This window comes from Lissotriton vulgaris, chromosome 7 (genome assembly GCF_964263255.1).
Source record: "Lissotriton vulgaris chromosome 7, aLisVul1.2, whole genome shotgun sequence".
NCBI lineage: Eukaryota > Metazoa > Chordata > Amphibia > Caudata > Salamandridae > Lissotriton > Lissotriton vulgaris.
Window position 1 is genome coordinate 857,223,502 of NC_141695.1, and position 22,242 is coordinate 857,245,743.

Below are 22,242 nucleotides of genomic sequence, written 5' to 3' on the forward strand. Positions count from 1 at the left end.
CAAATTAAAGATGGACATTAGATCGAGCTATCTTGCCTGAGGAAGAAATAACTGAAAGACTAGTGGTAGAATCTAAGATCTATTTCTCAACTAATATCGATAGTACTCCTATAGAAATAGAATGGGATGCCTATAAACATTATTAAGAGGCTGTATACCTACCATTCAGATTGCTAGACAGAAGAAACATAAAATAGACATAAAAGAAATAGAGGATAAAATTCAGGTGTTAAAGCATGACCGCACTGCTCAAGGAGATAGAATAGAGGGAATATCGCTGACAGATTAATATCTCTTAGAATGGATCTGACAGGGGTGCTGGATGCAGGATTGCAAAAAAGGTGGGAGGCCAGTAAGGTGGTGCATTTTGAATACAGGGAAGGCTGTGGGAAACTCCTTGCCTGGAAAACCAAGCAGGACCTAGCAAGAAGTAATATAAGAGAAGTAGACTGTAATGCTACGAGAAAATTATGTCAGACACCCACAGACATTGAAGAAGCTTTCCGAAAACATTTTGATAACGTTTACATAGAAGATCTCACCCCACAGGACAGCATAATAGAATCTTGGCTTCATTGTTTTCCTTCTAAAAAGTCAGCGATGAGGCTTTTAGTAATTTCAACAAACCTATATCTCAGTCTGACTTTAAGAAGGCAATAGAATCAGGCAAGTAATGTAAGGCGCCAGGACCAGATGGTCTTCCGGTCGAGCTTTATAAATCTTTAGCTGAAGTTCTGATTCCAGTAATGAAAAAATTGTTTTCTCATATTTTTGAAAAAGGTGGGAACATGCCCCCTCATGGGATGAGGCCACTGTGGCCTTGATTTTAAAACCATCCAAGCCAGCGAATCAGTGTGACTCATATAGACCAATCTCTCTGTTTAATCTTGACTACAAGATCTTTGTCAAGGTTCTAGCAGAGAGGTTGAATGGTATCATGAGCGGTTTACTACATCAGGACCAAAAGGGCTTTTGTTGTGTCTCACAGGAAACATCAAGGCAAAGAGAAACGTTTAAGTAGTCTTTTAGATTTATTGTGGGATAAACGAGCCACCGCTCCTCTCACAGCTACAGAGAGGCACCAACTGACCAGTAATAGAATTTAGACTACAAATAACTCCATGGCAACTCATGAAGTTCTATCAGATATGCAAACAAGTATATCTAAGCACAACATATTACCTCTTTTTGTTAAAAACAAACAAGCATTATAACAAAGAGCAAAAAGTTAAAACTGCTAGAAACAATAAATAAAGAAAACGTAACAATAAAATAGCAAATTAACAACAGGCAGCATTCTAATAAAATACATGAAAATACAAGAGCAATATGAATGCAATGCATAAGACTGTGTGAAGCAAAGAAAATGTCCAAAGTGAAATATGAAAATACATGAATAAGGATTGAAATCAACGCAGTTTCCAAGGAAGCCGAGTAATCTGCGTTGACCTTCTGACCACCTGAATTTACCGGTTAGATACAGAAACATTACTTGAATAATCATTAGTAGAAACATCAGTTTGAGAACCATTTATAGATCCTGTTCTAGAAGATACATTTGGCGGACCAGAAGAAACATTAACATTGCCTGCGGATATTGCCCTAGTTCCTGAAGGTTCATTCTTTGCAGCCTTAACTTTGACAACTTTTGCAATATTCCACCAATGTCCACCTTTTCACCATCACTGCACCACCACACACTTTTTCTACACACACAGGCTCACCAAAAGACATGCCACCTTTTCTGACAAAGTTAGAATTTCTAATACGGACCATGTCCCCAGGATGCAAAACAACAGTTTGGGCAGACTTCTTCAAATTGTATCCTTCTGACATTTTTTCCTGTGCGACTTTAACAAGTGATTCCAAGGCAACAATGTCTACACAACACGAGATTTTATTTGAAACCATTCTTAGCAACCAAGCAGGATAAAGAGTGGAAGTGGGTACTCTGCCTTTAAGAGAAACAAATGGTGCTATTTTAGTGAGAGAATGTGGGGTTGTACAATAAAACCACAACATGGATCTAACCGCAGTTTCAATATCAAAGCTGTTGTGTTTGGCCCACTTGATACACTCCACAACCACTCTGTTCATTTTCTCAACTAAACCGTTGGTTTGTGGATGTCCAACAGAACTTCTTAAATGCTTCGCCCCAGATTCATTTAAAAACTCATTCATTTCTTGATTAACAAACTGCACGCCATTATCTTAGACTAGCCTCAGGAAATCCTTCCCTCATAAAAATCTCTCTTAGGAATAAAATGCCATTGCTAGCAGTAGGAGACACACATAATTTGACCTCAGGCCACTTGCTGTGAAAATCCATTAGCACAAAAGCAAAACGCAAATGATGTGGAAGAACATTGAATGGCCCAACTAGATCAATACCTACTTTAAGCCATGACTTTGTGGGAAAAGAGATGGGTTGAAGGGGTGGATTAACCACTTTCAAACCTTTCTCTGCCCTACTACAAACAACACACTCTTCGACCCTCTCTTCAATGTCTTTGTCCATAGAGGGCAAAAAACAGGAGAACTGAGGTGTGCACTGCAATCATTGTGATGTATTTGTCCATAGAAGGCCACCAGTAATGGAGTCTGAGTCGCTTTTTTGTCATAGTTGTCCCAAGATGCCCATAATGTGCACAATCAATCAATCTGATTCGTATCTTCATGGGAGGCACACATCTACCATCCCTCATGACAACACTATCCTCAATAGACAGTTCCTCTGCAACTTTTCAAAAAGGCTGAATGGCAAAAGAAACACACTTCTCTCTGGGCCAACCTTTTACAATATATTCTTTTACTTTAGTAAGAGTAGAGTCTTCATTCACAGCCTCCTTCCACTCAACTTCACTACATGCTTTGCAATCAACAGCATCTACCACAGCAATAAAACAGTCCTCTTTGTCCTCATCCACATCCAACGGCTCATCCTCGCTCAAATGAAGCCTAGATAACATATCAGCTCTAACATTTTGTTTCCCAGGAATGTGCTTAGTCACAAAATCATATTGCAAAAGTTTGGTAGTCAAACGTGCACTGCGTGGTGTAGCATATTTAATGCGTTCTCCTCCCATTATATACACAAGAGGTTTGTGATCAGCTTGGATGACAAACTTTCTTCCCCAAATGTAGGTCCTGAATTTTCACACTCCCAATAACATGCTAACAATTCCTTTTCAATTACGGAATAATTTACTTCAGGATCTCTAAGTACTCTGGAAGCGTAGCTAATAGTGACCTCCTTCTCACCAGAATTTTGGGTAAGTATGGCTCGTAAACCATAATTACTGGCGTCTACAGTGATGGTACAAGGCACAGTCGGATCATAAGCCTTGAGTGTTTTAGCATTTAGCATCTCAGACTTGACTAACTGAAAAGTTTCCTGAGAGTTATCATTCCATATAAAAGTGACATTAGATCTGAGCATATTGGAAAGTGTCTTCATTTTGCTGGCATAATCAAGAATAAAACGTGAGTAAAATTCACACATACCCAAGAATGAACGTAACTCGTCCTTGTTCTTGGGACTGGGACACTCAACAACAGCCTTTACTAAACGAGGTCTTGGACACACACCCTGACCAGAGACGAGATGCCCCAGAAATTCTATTTCTCTCTTCCAGAACTCACATTTTTTTTTTTACAACAATTCCTTTCTTCTCAAAAATATCAAGAACAGATCTGAGAATCTTGTCATGTTCTTCTAAATGTTTGTTGAAAATGAGTACATCATCTTGAAAGATGACCACCCCTTTGACATCCTGAAGAACTGACTGCATGACCCTTTGGAAGAGTGAAGCCGCAGAAGCCAACCCAAAAGGCATTCTGCAAAATTGAAATGACCCAAAAGGGGAGTTGAAAGCTGTATAATGCCGCGACTCATCATCCAACATGATCTGGTGGTACGCTGATGCTAAGTCAATCTTAGAAAACCATTGAGCAACTCTTAATTCCTCTAGTAAATCTCCAATTTTAGGAAGAGGATAGGAGTCCACCCATATTTCTTTATTAAGACCTCTCAGATCAATACATAAACGGGTCTCACCGTTCCGTTTTCGTGCGACAACCAATGGACTAAGCCACAAACTTGATTCTACAGGTTCAATAATTCAAAATTTCTCTAATTTTGCCAATTCCGTTTTAAGGTCTGCTGTGAGACTAAATAGAACTGACCTGACTTTGCGCTTCACCAGCACAGCATTGTTTTTCACCTTAATCTTGTGTCTAAATCCTACAATCTTACCAAGAGAATCTGAAAACACCTTAGGAAATTCACGCTCTAAGCAAAGAGAATCAGGTAAATCTTGCACAACTAAGACTTGTTCACTAGTTCCCGGTCTTAACACCATACCAAAGAGTCCTTGATGGTACCAAACAAGGATATTCAAACCGCGAACTGCTACATAGATCTTACCCTGTATCTTACGTCCCTTAAATTCCAACACATCCTCTATCAAACCTTCCAAATCTATTTTACGTCCTTCATACGAAACAGGTGCTCTATCTGGGGGAAAAAGTATCCTGTTACCGCAGGATCCCTTAAAAAGTTCATACGTTATCATAGTAATGCGAGCTCCCGAATCCACTTAAAGCTTCAAACACACATCACCCACCTGAATATCAACATAAGGGTCAACACATTCAGACGGATCACCTGTAACAATGCCACCATCCATGACTGTGACAATCATATCTTGAAAATCTTGAACAATGTCACTTTTGCATACTTGCTCATCCTTAATTACACAATTAACTTTCTCCGTTTTGTTAATACTGGATTGACAAACTTTTGCCAGATGGCCAATCCTACCACACTTGTGACATTTTGCATTGTTTCCTGGACAAAGTCTATTTTCTTTTCCATGTGGAGGATAACCACATCTGTAACACATATTAGATTTTTTGAAAACTCCCTTTTCATTAGTCTTAAATTTTCTTGAAGAATTGCTACATATAGTTGTAGAAGCAACAACATTTACATTTTCTTTAGAAGTAGAATTTACACTTAATTCCTTAATTGAATTTTGTGCCAGCTCAAGACTTTAGGACTCCTAAATGCCTTCTGTGAATACCGAAAGGCCTAAAATTACGATTTTTCTCAAATTAGTAATAGTAAAGTTAGGACTACTAACTTTACTACTACTAAATTGAGAAAAATCCTAATTTTAAGACTTTCGGTATTCACAGAAAGCATTTAGGCATCCTAAAGTTAGTAGTCCTAACTTTACTACTACTAAATTGAGAAAAATCCTAATTTTAAGACTTTCGGTATTCACAGAAGGCATTTAGGAGTCCTAAAGTTAGGAGTCCTAACTTCTGTGAATACGGAAATGAGTAAGTTCATTCTGTGAATACCAAAAGTAGTAAGTGCATTCTCTGAATGCCAAAAGTAGTAAGTTCATTCTGTGAATACCAAAAGTTGTAAGTGCAATCTGTGAATACCAAAACAGTAGTAGGTTTAGGATTGAGTCTTAAGTTCATTCTGTGAATCGGGCCCTAGGTTTAGAGAAATGCTGTAATACCCAAAAGGACATGCTTATATATACAAATTTGGAGATCCACACTTCTTCAAGAAAGTCTGACTAAAATCTCTAAAGCATTTAGCAAACACCTGGTTCAAAATCAGAAAGCTGTTAAAAAATAGCTATTATAGCGCTATGGCGCCTATTTGGGATACACCTGGGTCACCTGAGTGGACTACAGATTCACTAGTAACACCTTTAAAATCTGCCGGTGTAAATTCCTGGGCCCAACTCATTCCAGAGAGCTATTTGTTACCCTGGGAAGATCTGCAGTTAATAACGGACAGTCAATTATCTAAATTCACGTTTGGTTATACAAATGACTTAGAGACTGCTTTGAGAACCAGACAACGGAATAAAAAAGAAGTGGCACATCTCTACTGGCTCCTGATAGACCTGGCAGACGGGGACTTTATCCTTCCATCACAGCTGTGGGGCGAATGCTTGCCGGGCTCCAGCACCGAAGCTATATGGCAAGTATCTTTTGATTTACTATATTCTACAGTCCAAGCAGCCATTTTAAGGAGAAATCATCTCTTCTCTCTTCACAGAGTATACTGGTCTCCTTTTAAATTGTCAAAGTTTGCAAAGAGAACTATCCCATGCTGTCCAAAGTGTCGGGAAGGTAAAGCTAACGATGAGCATATGTTAATAAGCTGCCCTAGATTACAGCAATTCTGGGGTCTTGTAATAAAAGGTATGGAAGACATATTTGGGTTTGACATTCAGGTGAGCATTTCTTCAATATTTTTGGTATACTTCTGAATTATTAATTGTCACCCTCAGATAATAATAAGCTGTATTTTTATCTTATCCTACTTGCACGTAGAGAAATTTGTAAATGTTGTCAAATATACTCCCGACTTTTTTAGATTGGCTGAACTCTGTTAAATATGTAATGAAATTGAATATAGCCACATGGAAAGAAAACAGTAAGAGGAGGGCCTTTTGGTCACCATGTATGGGCTGGTTGGACAGCCTTTAAACTTAGGGGTATGCATGTCCAATGATTATGCCTCTACATGGAATTACTTCACCACTCGGGTTCAGTTCTTGGGTTCAACAGATAGAAGATTGGATCAGACCAATTACAAGAGGTTCTGTGTAAAGTGCAAACCATTAAGATCAGAGCTCTCTTGCTGGTGGCAACAAACAGGGGGCCCGCAGAGTAAACCAATCTAGCTCCGGAAATATTTAATGGCGTATGAGGACAAATAAAAAAAAAAAGACAGCTGGACGCGAGGCAGCCACGAGCTATGAAACACAATGCCATGCTCGTATGTGCCACACACCCGATGCACCAGCTTGGACAAAAAGGGCACGCTTGTGTCTTCCATGCACCCGACACACCTTCCCCCTTCCAAACAAAAAAAACCCCAGATTCATAACAAAATCTCTGAACCTTGCGGGGAGGCGATGAACTGACACATTCCTGGGAGGCCCAGGGAAAACCCTATGCTGCTTGTAGCACAGCTATGGGCAGAAGGCCTCTATGAAATGTACAAGTAATTAATCCAAATTCTTTTTCATCCTCAAGGTAATTTATTCATGCCTACATAACTCTGGCTTTTTAGTGCGATATCAAAATAAACATGCGTAACATTTTTCATAGACAAATACATTCGACGTGCAATATATACAGTTTGTGAATCCTTATGTTCACACTATTCAATTAAATCACATTTGGTGAATTCGATGAAATCATAACTTAAAGAGTACCCAATGCATTTCGGGTTCTAACCGAACCCTTCATCAGGGGAAAATTACTGTGATGACGGAACATATATCTAATAGTGCAACATTATTTACAACGTCCTTTGAAGGTTGCAGTCTTGATCTACAAACACAAAAAACAACATCATGATGTACAACGTGTCATGTGACTACATTTGCTTCTATCATCTGTATTTACTAAGATTAAGATGGGGAATAACACTGCCAAGAAATCGTTAGCTGTAAAAGAGTAAAAAAGATAGAGTATCTCACCCGTGCCAGGTATAACGTGATATCAGGTGCCTCACCCTTGCGTGCAACAGTGAATACTGGCCAATAGTTACGAAAGTGCAGTCCGAAAAAAGATGTTCTCCCTAGAATCAACATGCTGCTACAAACCATGCTATCCGTGAACTTAGTGCTGCAAGAATGTCTAAGGTTCCCAAATACAAGGTAATACGTAAAAGCACGCTAATTTGAAAGCCCCATGCAAAAAAATAATCAAACTCAAGAAGACTAACGCTCACCGAACTAAACATCGAAAATGCTCAAAGAAGTACCATCTAAAGCGTCAATGGTAAACACTGCCAAAAGAGAAGTCGTCCTGAAATAAATGAGTCGAGAACTCATAAGTAACCCTAAAGTGGTTAACACACTAGACCGGTGTTCCCAACAGCCCAAGAGAAATTCTTACCCGACAGAACTCGATTAGACGTGTGAACCACCTTCGACTGGTATATGAATTAAAAATTTGCAAACATTCGTGACAAGAATTTTCAATTCTATTAAGGACACGGAGGCGTGGATTATGCTTTCTCGATTTCTTTACTACAAACAGCAGCCAATAGGAATACAGTAAAGAAAAGGAAAACTACAAATCCCATGAACACTTAGGCAACCATAGAGACTACATCCCTATATAAACAACCATAGAGGGAATGACTTCCTCTTTCTTTGTCCAGTATAGTTAATCAGTCAAAAAAGTCAATTCAAGTGGTACCGCAGAACAGCCTGGAGGAAACATCCGAAGGCAACAGGAGAACGACCAGCAGAAGACATCCCAATGAACCAAGGACCAGGAGACTGGAGCAGGAGAACACAACATATCCAGAATCCGAGATGCTGGAAACCGATGCAGGAGTGTATTGAAGAAAAACCTCACTTTTGATCAGAACCTGAAAGAAAATCAGAGCCGTAATACACCATCCCAGTACCATGGAAGGTAAAAGTACAAAGGGTAGGAAAAAAGTGCAAGAAAAACAGTCTAGAGCGATGTCATAGCAATGATAACATACATGAGAAATGCAGTAAAATACATTTGGGTGGGATAATCCTCGCCTCCGTGTCCTTAATAGAATTGAAAATTCTTGTCACGAATGTTTGCAAATTTTTAATTCTATGGCAGGACAGGAGGCTCAGATTATGCTTGTTCAAAGCTGAGCCACCACAACAGAAGCAATATCCACAATAGGCTTGAAACAAAACGTTTTAAACACAGAATCGGAAGATCAATCAGCGGCCTTCATGATGTCCGTCAGACTCACCCCAACAGTAAAAGCCTTAGAAGCCATGGCTCCCTGAGCGGAATGGGCTCCAAAAATGAAGACAAAGAGGAATTGGGAGGCCAAGCCTCCAAAAAATGTAAAACAATGGAGACATCCCAAGAGCAACATACTTTGGACAAGGCGGTTTTACCAGCCTAATGCCACGGAGTAATTTAGAAATCAAGGGATGTTCCCCAACAGGCTTCCCGTCAACAAAGGTGTGACCCGCAGAGATCGCAGAGCGAAAGCAATTGACCGTCCTATAAGCAGAGCCAGAAGAAGCTATAGAAGCTAGAAAATTGACCACTAAAGTAACATCCGCTGAAGCGGGATCCAATTCCCGTTCAGAACACCAGCCACACCATCGACGCCAAGCTGATGCATAACGCTTGTGCGTGTTGGGGGCCCAAGCCTCACCGATAAATCGTGCAGAGTCTCCAGATAAGCCTGGGACTTTCCAGCGTTCCCCGAAATCCACCAGGCAACCAACCGGAGTTCACCCGACTGAATCCGAGGATGCGGATTGAGCAGAGGGTCCAACAACAAGTTCCACTTCTGGGGAAGAAGGAACGGCGTCAAGAATCTCAGCTCCAGAAGGTCCGTAAACCAAGTCTGAGACCTCCAAAGAGGAGCTATCAGAATGATCTCCGACCGGAAGTGTTTCGTCCGAGCCAAGACCCGTGGAATCATTGCGAACGGGGGAAACGCATAGCAGAGATGTGGAGGCCAAATCTGAAGAAACGCATCCGTGGCCAGAGCCTCCGGATCCGGACGCCAACTGTAAAACTTGGGTAACTGGGCATTGAGGCGAGAGGCGAATAGATCCATCCAAGACTGACCCCAAATGCGAGAGAGGCTGCGAAACACCCTGGGATGAAGCCTCCAATCACTGAAGTCCAGCAGATGGTGAGAATTCCAATCGGCCACCTGATTCTCGCGACCCGGGAGATACACTACAATAAGAGTGATCTTCTTCTGAAGGCAGAAGTACCAGAAATCCTTCGCAATTTCGGCCAAGAGCTTCGACCTCGTCCCTCCTAGTTAGTTGACATACCAAACCGCAGAGACGTTGTCCATGCCGAGGAGTATGCAACACTTGGTAGCCTGAGGAGCAAGACTGCGGATTGCAAACGAGCCCGCCAGGAGCTCCAAACAATTGATGTGAAGAAGCAGTTCGTCCCGTGACCAACGGCCGCCCGTCGTCACAGACCCGAACCGAGCTCCCCAACCCCAAAGACTGGCATCCGACTCCAGCACTACATCCGGGGTAGATCCGAACAGGGCTTTCCCGTTCCAAGCCTCCATGTGGTCGAGCCACCACACCATCTCCGACCTGGCGTCCGTCGACAGAGGCACAAGATCGGAATAGCGAAGACCTTTCTGTAAATGTCTGTTTTGAGACGTTGAAGGGCTCGATAGTGTAAGGGACCTGGAAAGATCGCTTGAACGGACGAAGCCAACAGGCCGACAATCCGAGCTATCGATCTCAAAGACACACTCTGTTTGGATAACAGTAATATCAACTCCCGCTTGATAGACCTGATCTTCTGGGAAGGCAAGAGCAGCTGGCAAGAGATCGAGTCGACCAGGAAACCCAAGAGCTCTATCGACTGAGAGGGATACAAAAGAGATTTTTGAGGATTCACTAGAAATCCTAGAGATTGCAAGAGTTCGATCGTCCAGGCCAAATGGGTTTGTAACCGGACAGGGCATTGAGCCATCAATAGCATGTCGTCGAGATACACTATCAGACGAACCCCGCAAGCCCTCAGCGACTCCACTACTGACCGCAGAAGCTTCGTGAAGCACCACGGAGCGGACGAGAGGCCGAACGGGAGAACTGTGTACTCGAACCACGTCCCCAACCATTGGAATTGGAGGAAGCGGCGATGAGGCTGGTAGATCGGGACCGACAAGTAAGCGTCCTTCAAATCCAGGCGAACCATCCAGTCCCCTTCGCGAAGGAGATCCCTGAGAAGATGGATGCCCTCCATCTTGAAGTGGCGGTAAACCACTCCGTTGTTGAAGTCCTTGGGGTTGAGCACTAAGCGAGACCCTTCCCCTTTCTTCTCCACCAGAAAGACATTGCTGACGAACTCCTGAGGATGCAGGGAAGTCCGCACAATGGCCCCTTTGACCAGAAGGGAGTCGATTTCTTTGGAGATTACGTCCTGATCTAGTTGGGAAAAAACAAGGGTTGAAGGGACGTGACTTTGAAGGGGAGGATGGTAAAACTCTATCCGATAACCTTGAACAGTCTGTAACACCCATGCATCGCTGGAGATTATACGCCAATTCTGATGAAAAAATCGCACTCTGCCCCCCAGGACCACATTTTCGTAAGGAATCAAGCTCACCTGTGGCGGAGAAATCCTGACGTCCTCCCTGGTTTCCGCCATAGCCTCCTTTGCCGGCCTGTCCACGACCTTTGCGGGAGGGGTAGAATTGTGACTTAGAGCCGGAATTGGAGAAATGTTGACCTCCTCCCTGCTGGGACTGATGACCACGCTGCTGGCCAGAGCCGCGGCCGGACGAACGTCCCCTGGAACGTCCGGCCCTGCCAAAAACCGGGCGGAACACCCTACGGAGAGATGACTGCACCTTATCCAGGCCACTAAATGTTGCAACAAATTTTGTCAGCTCCTTAAGGAAGGGTTGACCAAAGAGCAGCCCTTGAGCAAGGGGCCCGACTCCGACGAGGCTAACTCCGTCAATCTGGGGTCCATTTTCAACAGAATGGAACGTCGACGCTCTGTGGAAAGAGCACAATTTGCGTTCCCCAACTGACATATTGCACGCTGGGCCCAACCAATCAGTTCATCGGGATCGATGCCAGAAGCGGACCCTTGAGCCTGGTAACCCAAATCGAGAATCGTGGTACGCGGGCCAAGGAGATCCAATAATTTATCCTGGCACAGGCGCCAAGACCTATCAATGCCCTTCTTGGGGTCTTTGGTGAATTTTTTAAGATAGGTGAGAATAGTGGGATCCACCTCAGGAGTATCCAAGAGTTTGTCCGCCAAATCTGGTCGAGGACACTCGGAACGCAGACGAGCACGTACTTCCTGATCAAAAGGCTCACGAATATGTGCATGAACGTACTCCGCGACCTCAGGAACAGGGAGCCAAGATTTAGAGTTAGGGTGCACTATGTCAGAAGGCTCAAAGGTAAGTACAGGTGGATGGGAAGAAGAGTCAACAAAACGCTCCTTTCTAGCCTTTTTAGCAGGAGGAGGACCAGTCGGACCAGAAGAAGTGGAAGAAGAGGACGTGTCATCAGTGTCAGGTGGAGGCGGACGAGACTTCCTAGAAACACTGGCAGAAGACAGGGACTTAGCCAATTTGACAAAATCAGATTTGTGGGGATTCTTGGGGGATTTAGAGGAGTGTTTGCCAGCAGGAGAAGGAATCCAACCTTGTTGATGAGCATAATCAGTTAAATGACGTTTTAATGGTCCAATTGCGCGGACAAGAGTGGTATTTACAGAATGTTGCACCCCCTGGTCAAAGGCATCAACTAAATCATACTCAAAGGACTCCCCAGGTTCCTCATCATAATAATATTCCTCAGACTCATCGTAATCAGCCATGCTGAATATATGGTAGAACTACCAGGAAAGATAAATGTCCACAGAGGAATACGCCAAAGGTCAGACCAAGTAAATGACCCAGTCAGGGGGAGTGACAACCCCAAGCAAGCCAGGTAGGCAGAACAACACTCCACCCAAACAAATAATTCAAATGTGGAGGGACAGGCTTGCAACAGAAAGCCACTCTAGGCACCGCCTCTATTAATTATACAGCCCAAACCCTTTGAAAAGGAAAAGGCGTCAAATGGGGACTCTCCGGCAGGCAGTGGGCACAGGCTAGTCAAAACGCCGCCTTCAGCGTGTGGAGAAATCCGTGAGAGACACGGAACGTCAACAGAGCCAATGCGCATGCGCAGAAGCTCGCCTGCTATTCCGGAAATGGAGGGACGCGCGACAGCAGCGCGCGACCTCCCGAGTCCCCGGTCCCACTCCACAACAGACAATAGACGCGGGCACAAAGCGCCTGAGTACGAAGAGAGGCGACCCGCGCTCTCTTAGAAGCAAAACCGAGCCGCAACAACCGGGACCACAAAGCCCAAAGGAACACAGAAATACCCGGCAATACACCTGAAACGGCAACGAGAAGCGGCGCAACAATGCTAATGTAAGGAAACAGTACAAGGCATTGAACATGCAGCAGCAATATCAAGAAATATAGAGAAATGACTTAACTGGCTGCGAAGCAGCAAAGAAAGAGGAAGTCATACCCTCTATGGTTGTTTATATAGGGATGTGGTCTCTATGGTTGCCTAAGTGCTCATGGGATTTGTAGTTTTCCTTTTCTTTACTGTATTCCTATTGGCTGCTGTTTGTAGTAAAGAAATCGAGAAAGCATAATCTGAGCCTCCTGTCCTGCCATAGATTTATCTGTAAACAACCATCCGTATAAAAAGTTAACTCTCTTACTCCCTTGCTGACAGCTACGAATATTCACAAACAATAGAATCCCGTTTCCGATAACTTACCGAAGAACACGAAATGCCATTGCTGCAATGTGTATCTGAGACTCTATGCACCGTAAAGTCAGATGATACCAAGTGGTACACGTGATGGTTAAAGCTCCAGCCTGAGGTCAGTGACATCAAAGACAGACTTAGTCTCTCAACACTGAAAGCGGACTAACGCACTATACTGTTCAATACTCTAGAGCTATAAGGTCACAAGTTCGAATCTGTACCCTAAAAATGACAACATCCGTGTTCTTAACTAACCACTAAATTTTAAATGCTAAATACGTTATGTTCAAAAACGTTCATTCCAAAAAACGCTCATTCCAAAAAAGGAGTGTAAGTTTATATTTATTGGTATAAACCAATAATCAAAGAGAATTAAAGTAAGCTCTATCCGTGATGTTCATACATCAATGGTGCCAACAGTAACCAATCTGTGATGTTGTGTGTGAGCTCGAGGAAAAAGAAGGGGGATTAAGAGAAAAAAATAAGAGGTGCTGAATATTAAAAATAGTTAAAAGAGCAGGGCATTCCCTCACAATCTAACATCAGTATTACATGTATTCACAAAAAGCATAAAAATTCATAATGGTCATTAAGACCTCCTGGTATCACAGTTCCTAGAATCCTAGAAACTTTATCCAATGGGTTTCCCTACGTGCCAAAAGGGTATTTAAGTCTATGCCTCCTCCTGGTTTAATGCATTCCAAAATCGTGTATCGCAATTGAGGAATGGTGTGTGGTGTTTTCATCCAATGTTTTGCTAGTGGTGAATTAATGTTTTTATTCCGAATGCGACTTTTGTGTTCCACTATGCGTGTTTTAATTTTCCTGCTAGTTCTACCCACATATACTAGCCCACATGGGCATTTTATGGCGTACACTACCCCTTCTGTATTACAATCTGACGTGTGTCGCAACTCTATGCTTTTGCCTGTGTGAGGGTGTGCAAAGTTCTTGCCCATCATAACGTTGCCACATTGTCCGCAGTTGTAACATTTCATCATGCCCTTGTGTTTGGTATAAGATTATTCCTTAGATGGCTTCAAAAGTTCTCTTAAATTACTCGACCTCGTGTGGGCAAATAATGGAGTGCCATGGAATACTTGTTGAAAGTCAGGTTCATTTTCAATCAGTTCCCAACGGTTTCTGATGATCTTTTTAATTGCGGGTGCCTGGACCGATTGTTTGATAACACATACTTCTCTTTTCATTGGTGATTTCATTTTAGGTGTCAAAAGGTATTCTCGGGATTTCTGCGAAACTGTTTGCTGAGCCTGCTTCAATATAGTTTCCGGATTTTCCGAATTTTACATTCCTGGGAGGAACATTTGAATTTTTAATAGGAGAGAAGGCATGATGCCCCGAATCATCATGTTCCCTGACATCTAAAAACACATTACTGTTAGAGTCTTCCCATGGTGTTTCCACACCCCTAAACAAAGAGACCCTGTTTAAATTCCAGACACTGCCACCTTCGATTTTGACAGCATTTCTGAAAACATCAATGACTCTTTTAGGAACTGACCAAACAGCAAAACCCTTGGCAAAGTCCTCTTTTTTATTATGCGGACCAAATTTCTTGTTTGCTTACAGATTTATTTTCCCTTAAGTTTTTCATCTTTTTTCGTACGCTTCAACTCTATGTCAAACTATTTCGTAGTCTACTTTAGTAAAATCATTGTTTTCACCTAGATTCCTCTTCAATCACCAAGGGGCCAGCTTGGTACTAGGTTTGCGTCCTCTCAAAAGTTCAAATGGGCTAACTAAAGTAACGGAATTTAGGCGAAGTCCTGTGGGCCAATAGCATGGACTGAAGTGCATTGCGCCAATTCAAACCGCCTTTTACTGAAAAAAAAATTTAAACAAACTTTATTGGATTTTTTGTTTTTGACTCATCTTCTGTCTCCTGTATAAAACAGACAATCGTTGTATCCATATCAAACATGTATCGGTGTAAGCATTTAATGAACAGGGCCTCCATCAAGTACGTAACATAGTTAACATCGTGTTTATCCTGACACTTTACAATCAACAATTTGGCCATTGCAGTGTATTCCTATATTCTTAAAATGCCAATCACTTAACAAAATATTCATAACACATCTACACCCAAGAACGCCCTCCCTTCTTCCTTCTAACTCCCACCTCATCCCTGCTCTGGTAATACAGTGTTCAAATCAATTGAGCGTCTCTGTCAAGTGTAAGCACTCTGCATGTAGGATCTGAGCTCGCTGCTTCTTCCCTATACTGCAGGGGGCCACCAGTCTAAATACCATTTGTATTCAGTCACTACTGTGTACTGGGCAGAGTAGGCCTTCCGCGCTCCACGGTATGCAGTCATAGGCATCAGCAAGACAGCAAACTCCCCCTGAGCCGCCGCCAAGACCAAATCCCCACACACCCCACTCAGCTACTTACAATGTTCAGCATGCACGAGTACCCGCAATCCCTGCTTTCAGTATTCCATCGCGTATAGTGTGTCAGTCTCATTATCGGGGGGTTGGCCCCCCGGGGAATCAAGGGAGAGTCGTTGTATGGCCACCACTTCAGCTACTGTCCCATCCCTGGCCCCAGCAACATCTGCATATTCATTGGGGGTCCTCACTTACAAATATCACCTTGCTGGGACGGACATAAGCCCACCACTCCCTACTCGCAGTAGTACCAGTCCTCCAGGCCAGAACACAGAGTGCAAAGTTCCAACGTCAACCCCCTCTGCCTCACAGGATACTCAGGCAGAAAGAAGGGGGGAGGTGTGGGGGAGAAGGTCAAACACTGCTGCAGCACCAGCTCATTAGTGTCCTGTGCAGGCAATCCGGAACATCTGAGGGGGCCCGCAAATGTAAGGGTACCAGTCGTCCCTCTCCTCCTTCTTGTCGGGCCCAGCTTGCACAATCACTCGCAGGGGGTAGAGGGGAAGCAACACGCCGCCTCCAGCCCCACACAGGGGCGAGATGCAAAGTTCAAAGGGCCCCCCGGCGCAACATCACCGTAAAGGCCAGTTCCGGTCCAGATCCGCACCACGTTCCAGTGAGTAGCGCCGGGCAGGGGCAAGATCACTCACAGCACGCCTCGACACAGGGCCAGTGATCGGGCTCTCAGCACGTATGGCGCCGCTCCTCTGGATGCCCGCTCCCCCGTAAGGCACACAGCAGTTCCGCTCAGACAGATCAGTTACCGCATATATGCGGACGGGGTACCTCGCCTACGCCGAACTGCGCCACAGCCCGACCTCTCTCCGGCCGCTGCCACCTCTCGGTCCCGTTGCCTCTGGGAGCCAGGATCACCAGTACTTTTGGTGTCTGCACGCCGCTCCACCGCTGCGCAGTACTCGCGGCAGGTTTGGGGCCGCAAATACCCGTCAGGATGCAGGTATGACCAGGATTATTGAGCTCGGGCTCCGGATCTCATTCAGTGCACCGCCGCCATGTTCGGCAGCTAGCCAGCCCCCCCCCCCTTTTACTGAAACTTCAATGGCATCTTTCACAACACGGTTGAAGAGTTCAACCTAGCCATTGGCTTCGGGGTGGAAAACAGCAATTTTCTTATGAGTAATGCTGCATTTTCCAAAGAAAAATTCAATTTCTTTACTAACAAACTGGGGTCCATTATCAGTAATAATCTCTTGGGGGATCCCTTCCCTACAGAAAATGTAGTCTAGGAATTTTATGACATTCTGTGAAGTAACTTCTTTAACCATCTTAACTTCCGGCCTCTTGGATTAGTAATCAATGAGGACAATGCCAAAAGCTGCATGCTTAGGTAAAACACTAAATGGGCTGATAATGTCAAGATCAAGCTTACGTCGTGGACCTGAAGGGAAATCAACAGGATGGGGCTCAGGGCGTAAAGCCATAGCCTACTTATTACTACCCAAATACTTTACGCAGGAGCGCACAAAGTGTTAAACACAGACGTCAATACCAGGCCACCAAAAGGATTCTCCAACGAGTCTTCTTGTGAATTAAATGCCTAAATGCCCCTCATGATCAATTGCAACAATGGTGTTTCTTAGCGAGTGGAGAGAGATAAATGTGTCACCTCCCATGACTGACCCATTCTCAACAGCCAATTTATCATGTAATTTAAAATAGCTCATCATGTCACCAGATAGCTTCCTTTGCTCTGGCCAACCTTGTAATATAAACTTTTTGACATTCTTTAATTCAATGTCTTTTCCCATTTCTCGCGTAGATTAGCCTGTTCATCATACACCAAATTGACAACACATGGAGTGAACGCCACTTCACATTCTTCCTCCTTAGTTCCTTCCGAACTCACTACAGGAGAGGGTAATCTGGACATGCAATCAGCGTCTTGCCTTGTACATATTCTATTTGGTACTAGGATGACTGCAACCTGGATGCTAGTCTCGCAAGACATGCATGCAAGACATGCACGCAAGACATGCAGACATCGTCCGTCCTCCACCTGGCACCATCAAGAAAACAAGAGGTTTGTGATCAGTTTTGATGGTGAAGTTGGTGCCCCATAAAAATTACCTCAAATGTTCTAGAATTTCTCTCTCGATGACTGAGTAGTGATTCTCTGCGTCTCTTAACGCTCTGGATGCATACGCTACTATCCCCTCTTTCCCATTGTCCATTTGTAAAAGCACACCATCCAATCAAGTGTTGCTAGCATCCACCATCACAATGCACTTTTTGCAACACAAAAATGGTTTTAGACATGGGGCATTCGCTATAAACTCCTTCAAAGTTTCAAAGGCCTTAGACTTATCACTTATCCAATTAAATTTAGCATTTTTCCTAAGAAGGCATCTGAAAGGTTCTACTCTAGAAGCAAAATTAGGTATAAATTTAGTGCAAAATTCAGGCCAAGGAAAGCCACTAACTGTTCCTTAGAAGTAGGAATGGAAGCATTGACAATGCTTTCAACATGGTTACGTTTGGGTTTAATGCCGATCCCACTGATGGTATGTCCTAGATATTCTAGCACTTATCAAGGCGAAGGGTAAGACCCTTTTCAGACAAGGCAGCAACAACCTTTTTTTTAATTCTTATCATGTTCCTCATTATTTTTCCCACATACAAGTATGTCGTCCTGAAATGCAATAGCACCAGTTAAACCCACAAGGGTGTCTTTCATCAACCTTTGAAAAACGGAGGCAGCACTGGCAAGACAGAAAGCCATGCGGCGGTACCTAGAGAGACCTTCTGGAGTAACAAAAGCAGAGAGATTTTTTGATTCCTCAGCAAGGACAACCTGGTGGTATGCACTAGCCAAGTCAATGCATGAAAATACTTGCGCACTGGCCAAAGTTGGCACCATGTCATGTAAATTGGGTTAAGGGTGGGCATTTACCCAGATGGCATTATTCTAACTGCGTAAGTCCACACATAGCCTAAGGTCACCAGAAGTCGTAACTGAAATAACAATTGGATAAGCCCACACGGTGATGACTCAATGGGGTCTATTATGTCTTTCTCACATAAGTCTTTAAGCATGTCTCTAAGTTTGTTCCTGTAGGTGAGAGGAACATTCCTCACCTTGTGACGAACTGGTACAGCATTGTCATGTAACTTGATGACATGTTTGAAACCCTGGTATTCTCCTAGTTTTTTTTTACTGAAAACGCTTGGGAACTGTTCCTTTAACTCATTAACGAAGCTGGTATTATCCCTTTCATGGTCTTAGAGGGTTGAACAATATAGACAGGAAGATCAGCTCTGGGGTCGAGCCTAATTCCAAATTGCTCTGGTGTGGCCACCCCAGAAGTGACTGTCCTGATCTTGCAACATATAGTTTGCCATATGTGTGATGCCCTGAAAACACCAAATTAGGCCTGAAGAAACCCATAAAGTTAATTTTGTGTCCTGTATAACCTTGGGGAGTGACATCACGAAGGGACCGAACCTTATTGGGCCACTTGTCATGGACAATGTCTAAAGCAATAATGGTATACCATGCAAATGAGTCCAAAGAAATCGCAATTCGATATCATCAACAGCAATGAAATATGAAGGAAACTTGGTGATTCCTTCACTTCCGCAGACATTGATGACAGTATCGATATCACTTTCATTGCCGTCATAAGGACTATATTAAACATCAACATTTTGTATGTGATTTCCCAAAATTACCTTTTTTGTTACGTTTCAAACAAGTTCTCTCAATGGCAGGACATGTCTTACAATCGGCCAAATGCTCGTTGCTTCCACATCTGTAACAAAGCAAATGAGGATTCCTTCTCACACTCTTTGTACTTCTAAATTTGCCTTCAGGTCTCACAAAATGTTCCCTTTTATGTGGAAAGATTTTGTTTTGTTTATCTGTCTCCCTGGGAATGTTGAAAACATCACCTTTGTCGTTGCCTCTAATTTCTCTAACAAATTTTTCAGAGTGTTCTATAGATTTGGCAATGTCAATGGCAGCACTTAAAGACATGTCAGAGGTTGTCCATAACCTTTCCTGCACCTTTTTGTTATTTGTCCTCATTAGAATTTGGTCCCTAAGTACTTGTTCATATGATATGTGCTCAAAGTCACACATAACTGCAAGTGATCTAAGTGCTGATACAAAATCCTCAATAGACTCATTAGCTTGTTGTTTCCGTGAATAGAATATGAACCTTAAATTAAATTGTAAGTAAGCATATTCATGCCCCTGCTCAAGAAACCGAGGCGGACCCCACCGACCTCAAAAACTAACGGCCTATCTCACTTCTCCCCTTCGCAGTCAAAGTGGCAGAAAAAGTAGTCAACAGGGAACTAACACGATTCATGGAAGAACATGCCTTCCTCGACCCATCCCAATCCGGATTCCGAGCTAACCCCAGCACCAAGACCGCCCTACTCACCGCCTCAGACGACATCTGCACCCTCCTGGACCAGCGCCACTCCGCGGCCCTCATCCTCCTCGACCTGTCTGCAGCCTTTGATACTGTCTCTCATCGCACACTAATCACCAGACTATGCAAGGCCGGGGCTAGGGGCTTTGGGCTCAGGATGGTCACCCCTGTATCCATAAGTGTTAATTGTACACATAGGATCACATTCTCTGCTGCCGCACTTCGCCAGATACAAACATCCTTCATCGGTGATTATGTGTGCTACAATGGTCTATTTTTGGAAGGGCCATTTTCTTGTAAAAACTGTCGTTTTCAGAGTATGGATGCTCCGCCTCGGATGGAGTTATTTGCTGTGCCCGCTCCCCTGGTTCCCACTAACACCGGTTTCCGTAATAAATGTCTGCTATGTAACGTGAGATCACTGCCTAAACATTACATGCAGATCTGGGATCTTATCTCAGAGGCAAAACCTGACCTATGTTTCTTCACCGAAACTTGGCTAAAGCCCCACACTGTACCTACTATTACCTTGGGAATACCGGAGGGATACAAAATTATTTGTCAGGACAGACCCATAAAAAAGGGAGGTGGCCTAGCCATCGTGCATAAAGATAGTATTATGGTCTCCATTCTTGAGCAATATTGCTCTGCAAAGCTTGAGATGCTGGTTTTTAAAATCAGTACCTCTCCGAAATGCTTGGTGAATGGTGCGCTGATCTATCGGCCTCCTGGACCTATGAACAACTTTTCCAATATGTTACTGGAATTATTGGCCCCCCATGTTAATGGCGATAGAGATTTCCTGCTATTGGGTGATTTTAATATACACGCAGAGTTAAAGGAGGAAAAAGAAACCCAGGATTTTTTAAGTGATCTTCTTTCATTGGGATTCTTGCTCCGCAATAAAGGACCCACCCATAGGGCCGGACATACTTTGGACCTTATTATGTCCAGGTTTCCCGGAATTGAGTGTTCTGCCCCCATTGTAAATGTATGGACCGACCATTTTACGTTAGAATTCTTCATCCCTGAGATTGGACCTACTCCTAAAAAATCTACTCAGATTCCTAGAAAACGGAGACAATGGCACAAGATAACTAGTGAATCTTTGAGAGAGGCCTTCTCTATTCAAGAGCATGGTGCAACTAGCGATATCGATGTAGCGCTAGGAAAATATGAAAAGGCTGTAACCATTGCCATTGAGCATATAGCTCCAATGAAGACCTTTAAGACTCGCCCAACTAAAAATCAAGAGGTGTGGTTCTCAGAGGACTTGAGGTCCATGAAACGGAGAACTAGAAAGTTAGAGAAAACCTGGCGTACATCCCATTCGGAGTCAGATAAAGAGGAGTATCAGAGGGTGCTAAAACTATATCATAAAGATATTCGAACAGCCCGTAAACAACATATCACCTCACAACTAGAGGCAGTAGGAAATGCGCCGAGGATGCTGTACCAGATACTGAACTCCTTTCTGAAGCCGGCAGCATGTGAGAGTGTTGACTCTTCATCTCAACAACTTTGTGATGATATTTCTTATTTCTTCACGAATAAGATCGAAATCATCTATGATAAAATTCATGCCTCCATAGCCTCCATTGGACAGGCCATCTTTCCCACTGGGGCCCCAGCGAGTAAAAAGGTCCCCGCCTCCACTTTAACTGATTTTCCGAACATCAGTTTGGTTGAAGTGGAGGGACTCATTACAACTATAAAAAGTGGAAGTCCTATGGATCAGCTTCCACCGAGAGTGATGATTTCAGTGAGGAGCATATTAGCACCAGAAATCCAAAGTTTGATCAACCTCTCTTTGGACACAGGCTGTGTCCCTTTAGAGTGGAAGAGAGCCCAGGTGCGACCCATTCGCAAGAACACCGCCACTGCGTGGGCTGATATGTCCAATTTGAGACCCATTTCCCTGTTACCTTTCTTGGGCAAGCTCATAGAAAAGCACGTCAACAAGCACCTGTCTAATCACCTGGAACTCACTGGTGCACTAGATCCATCTCAGTCGGGCTTTCGACCAAAATACAGTACTGAAACAGCATTGCTGTCGATTACCGATGATCTACGCATGCTCCAGGACAAGGGAACATC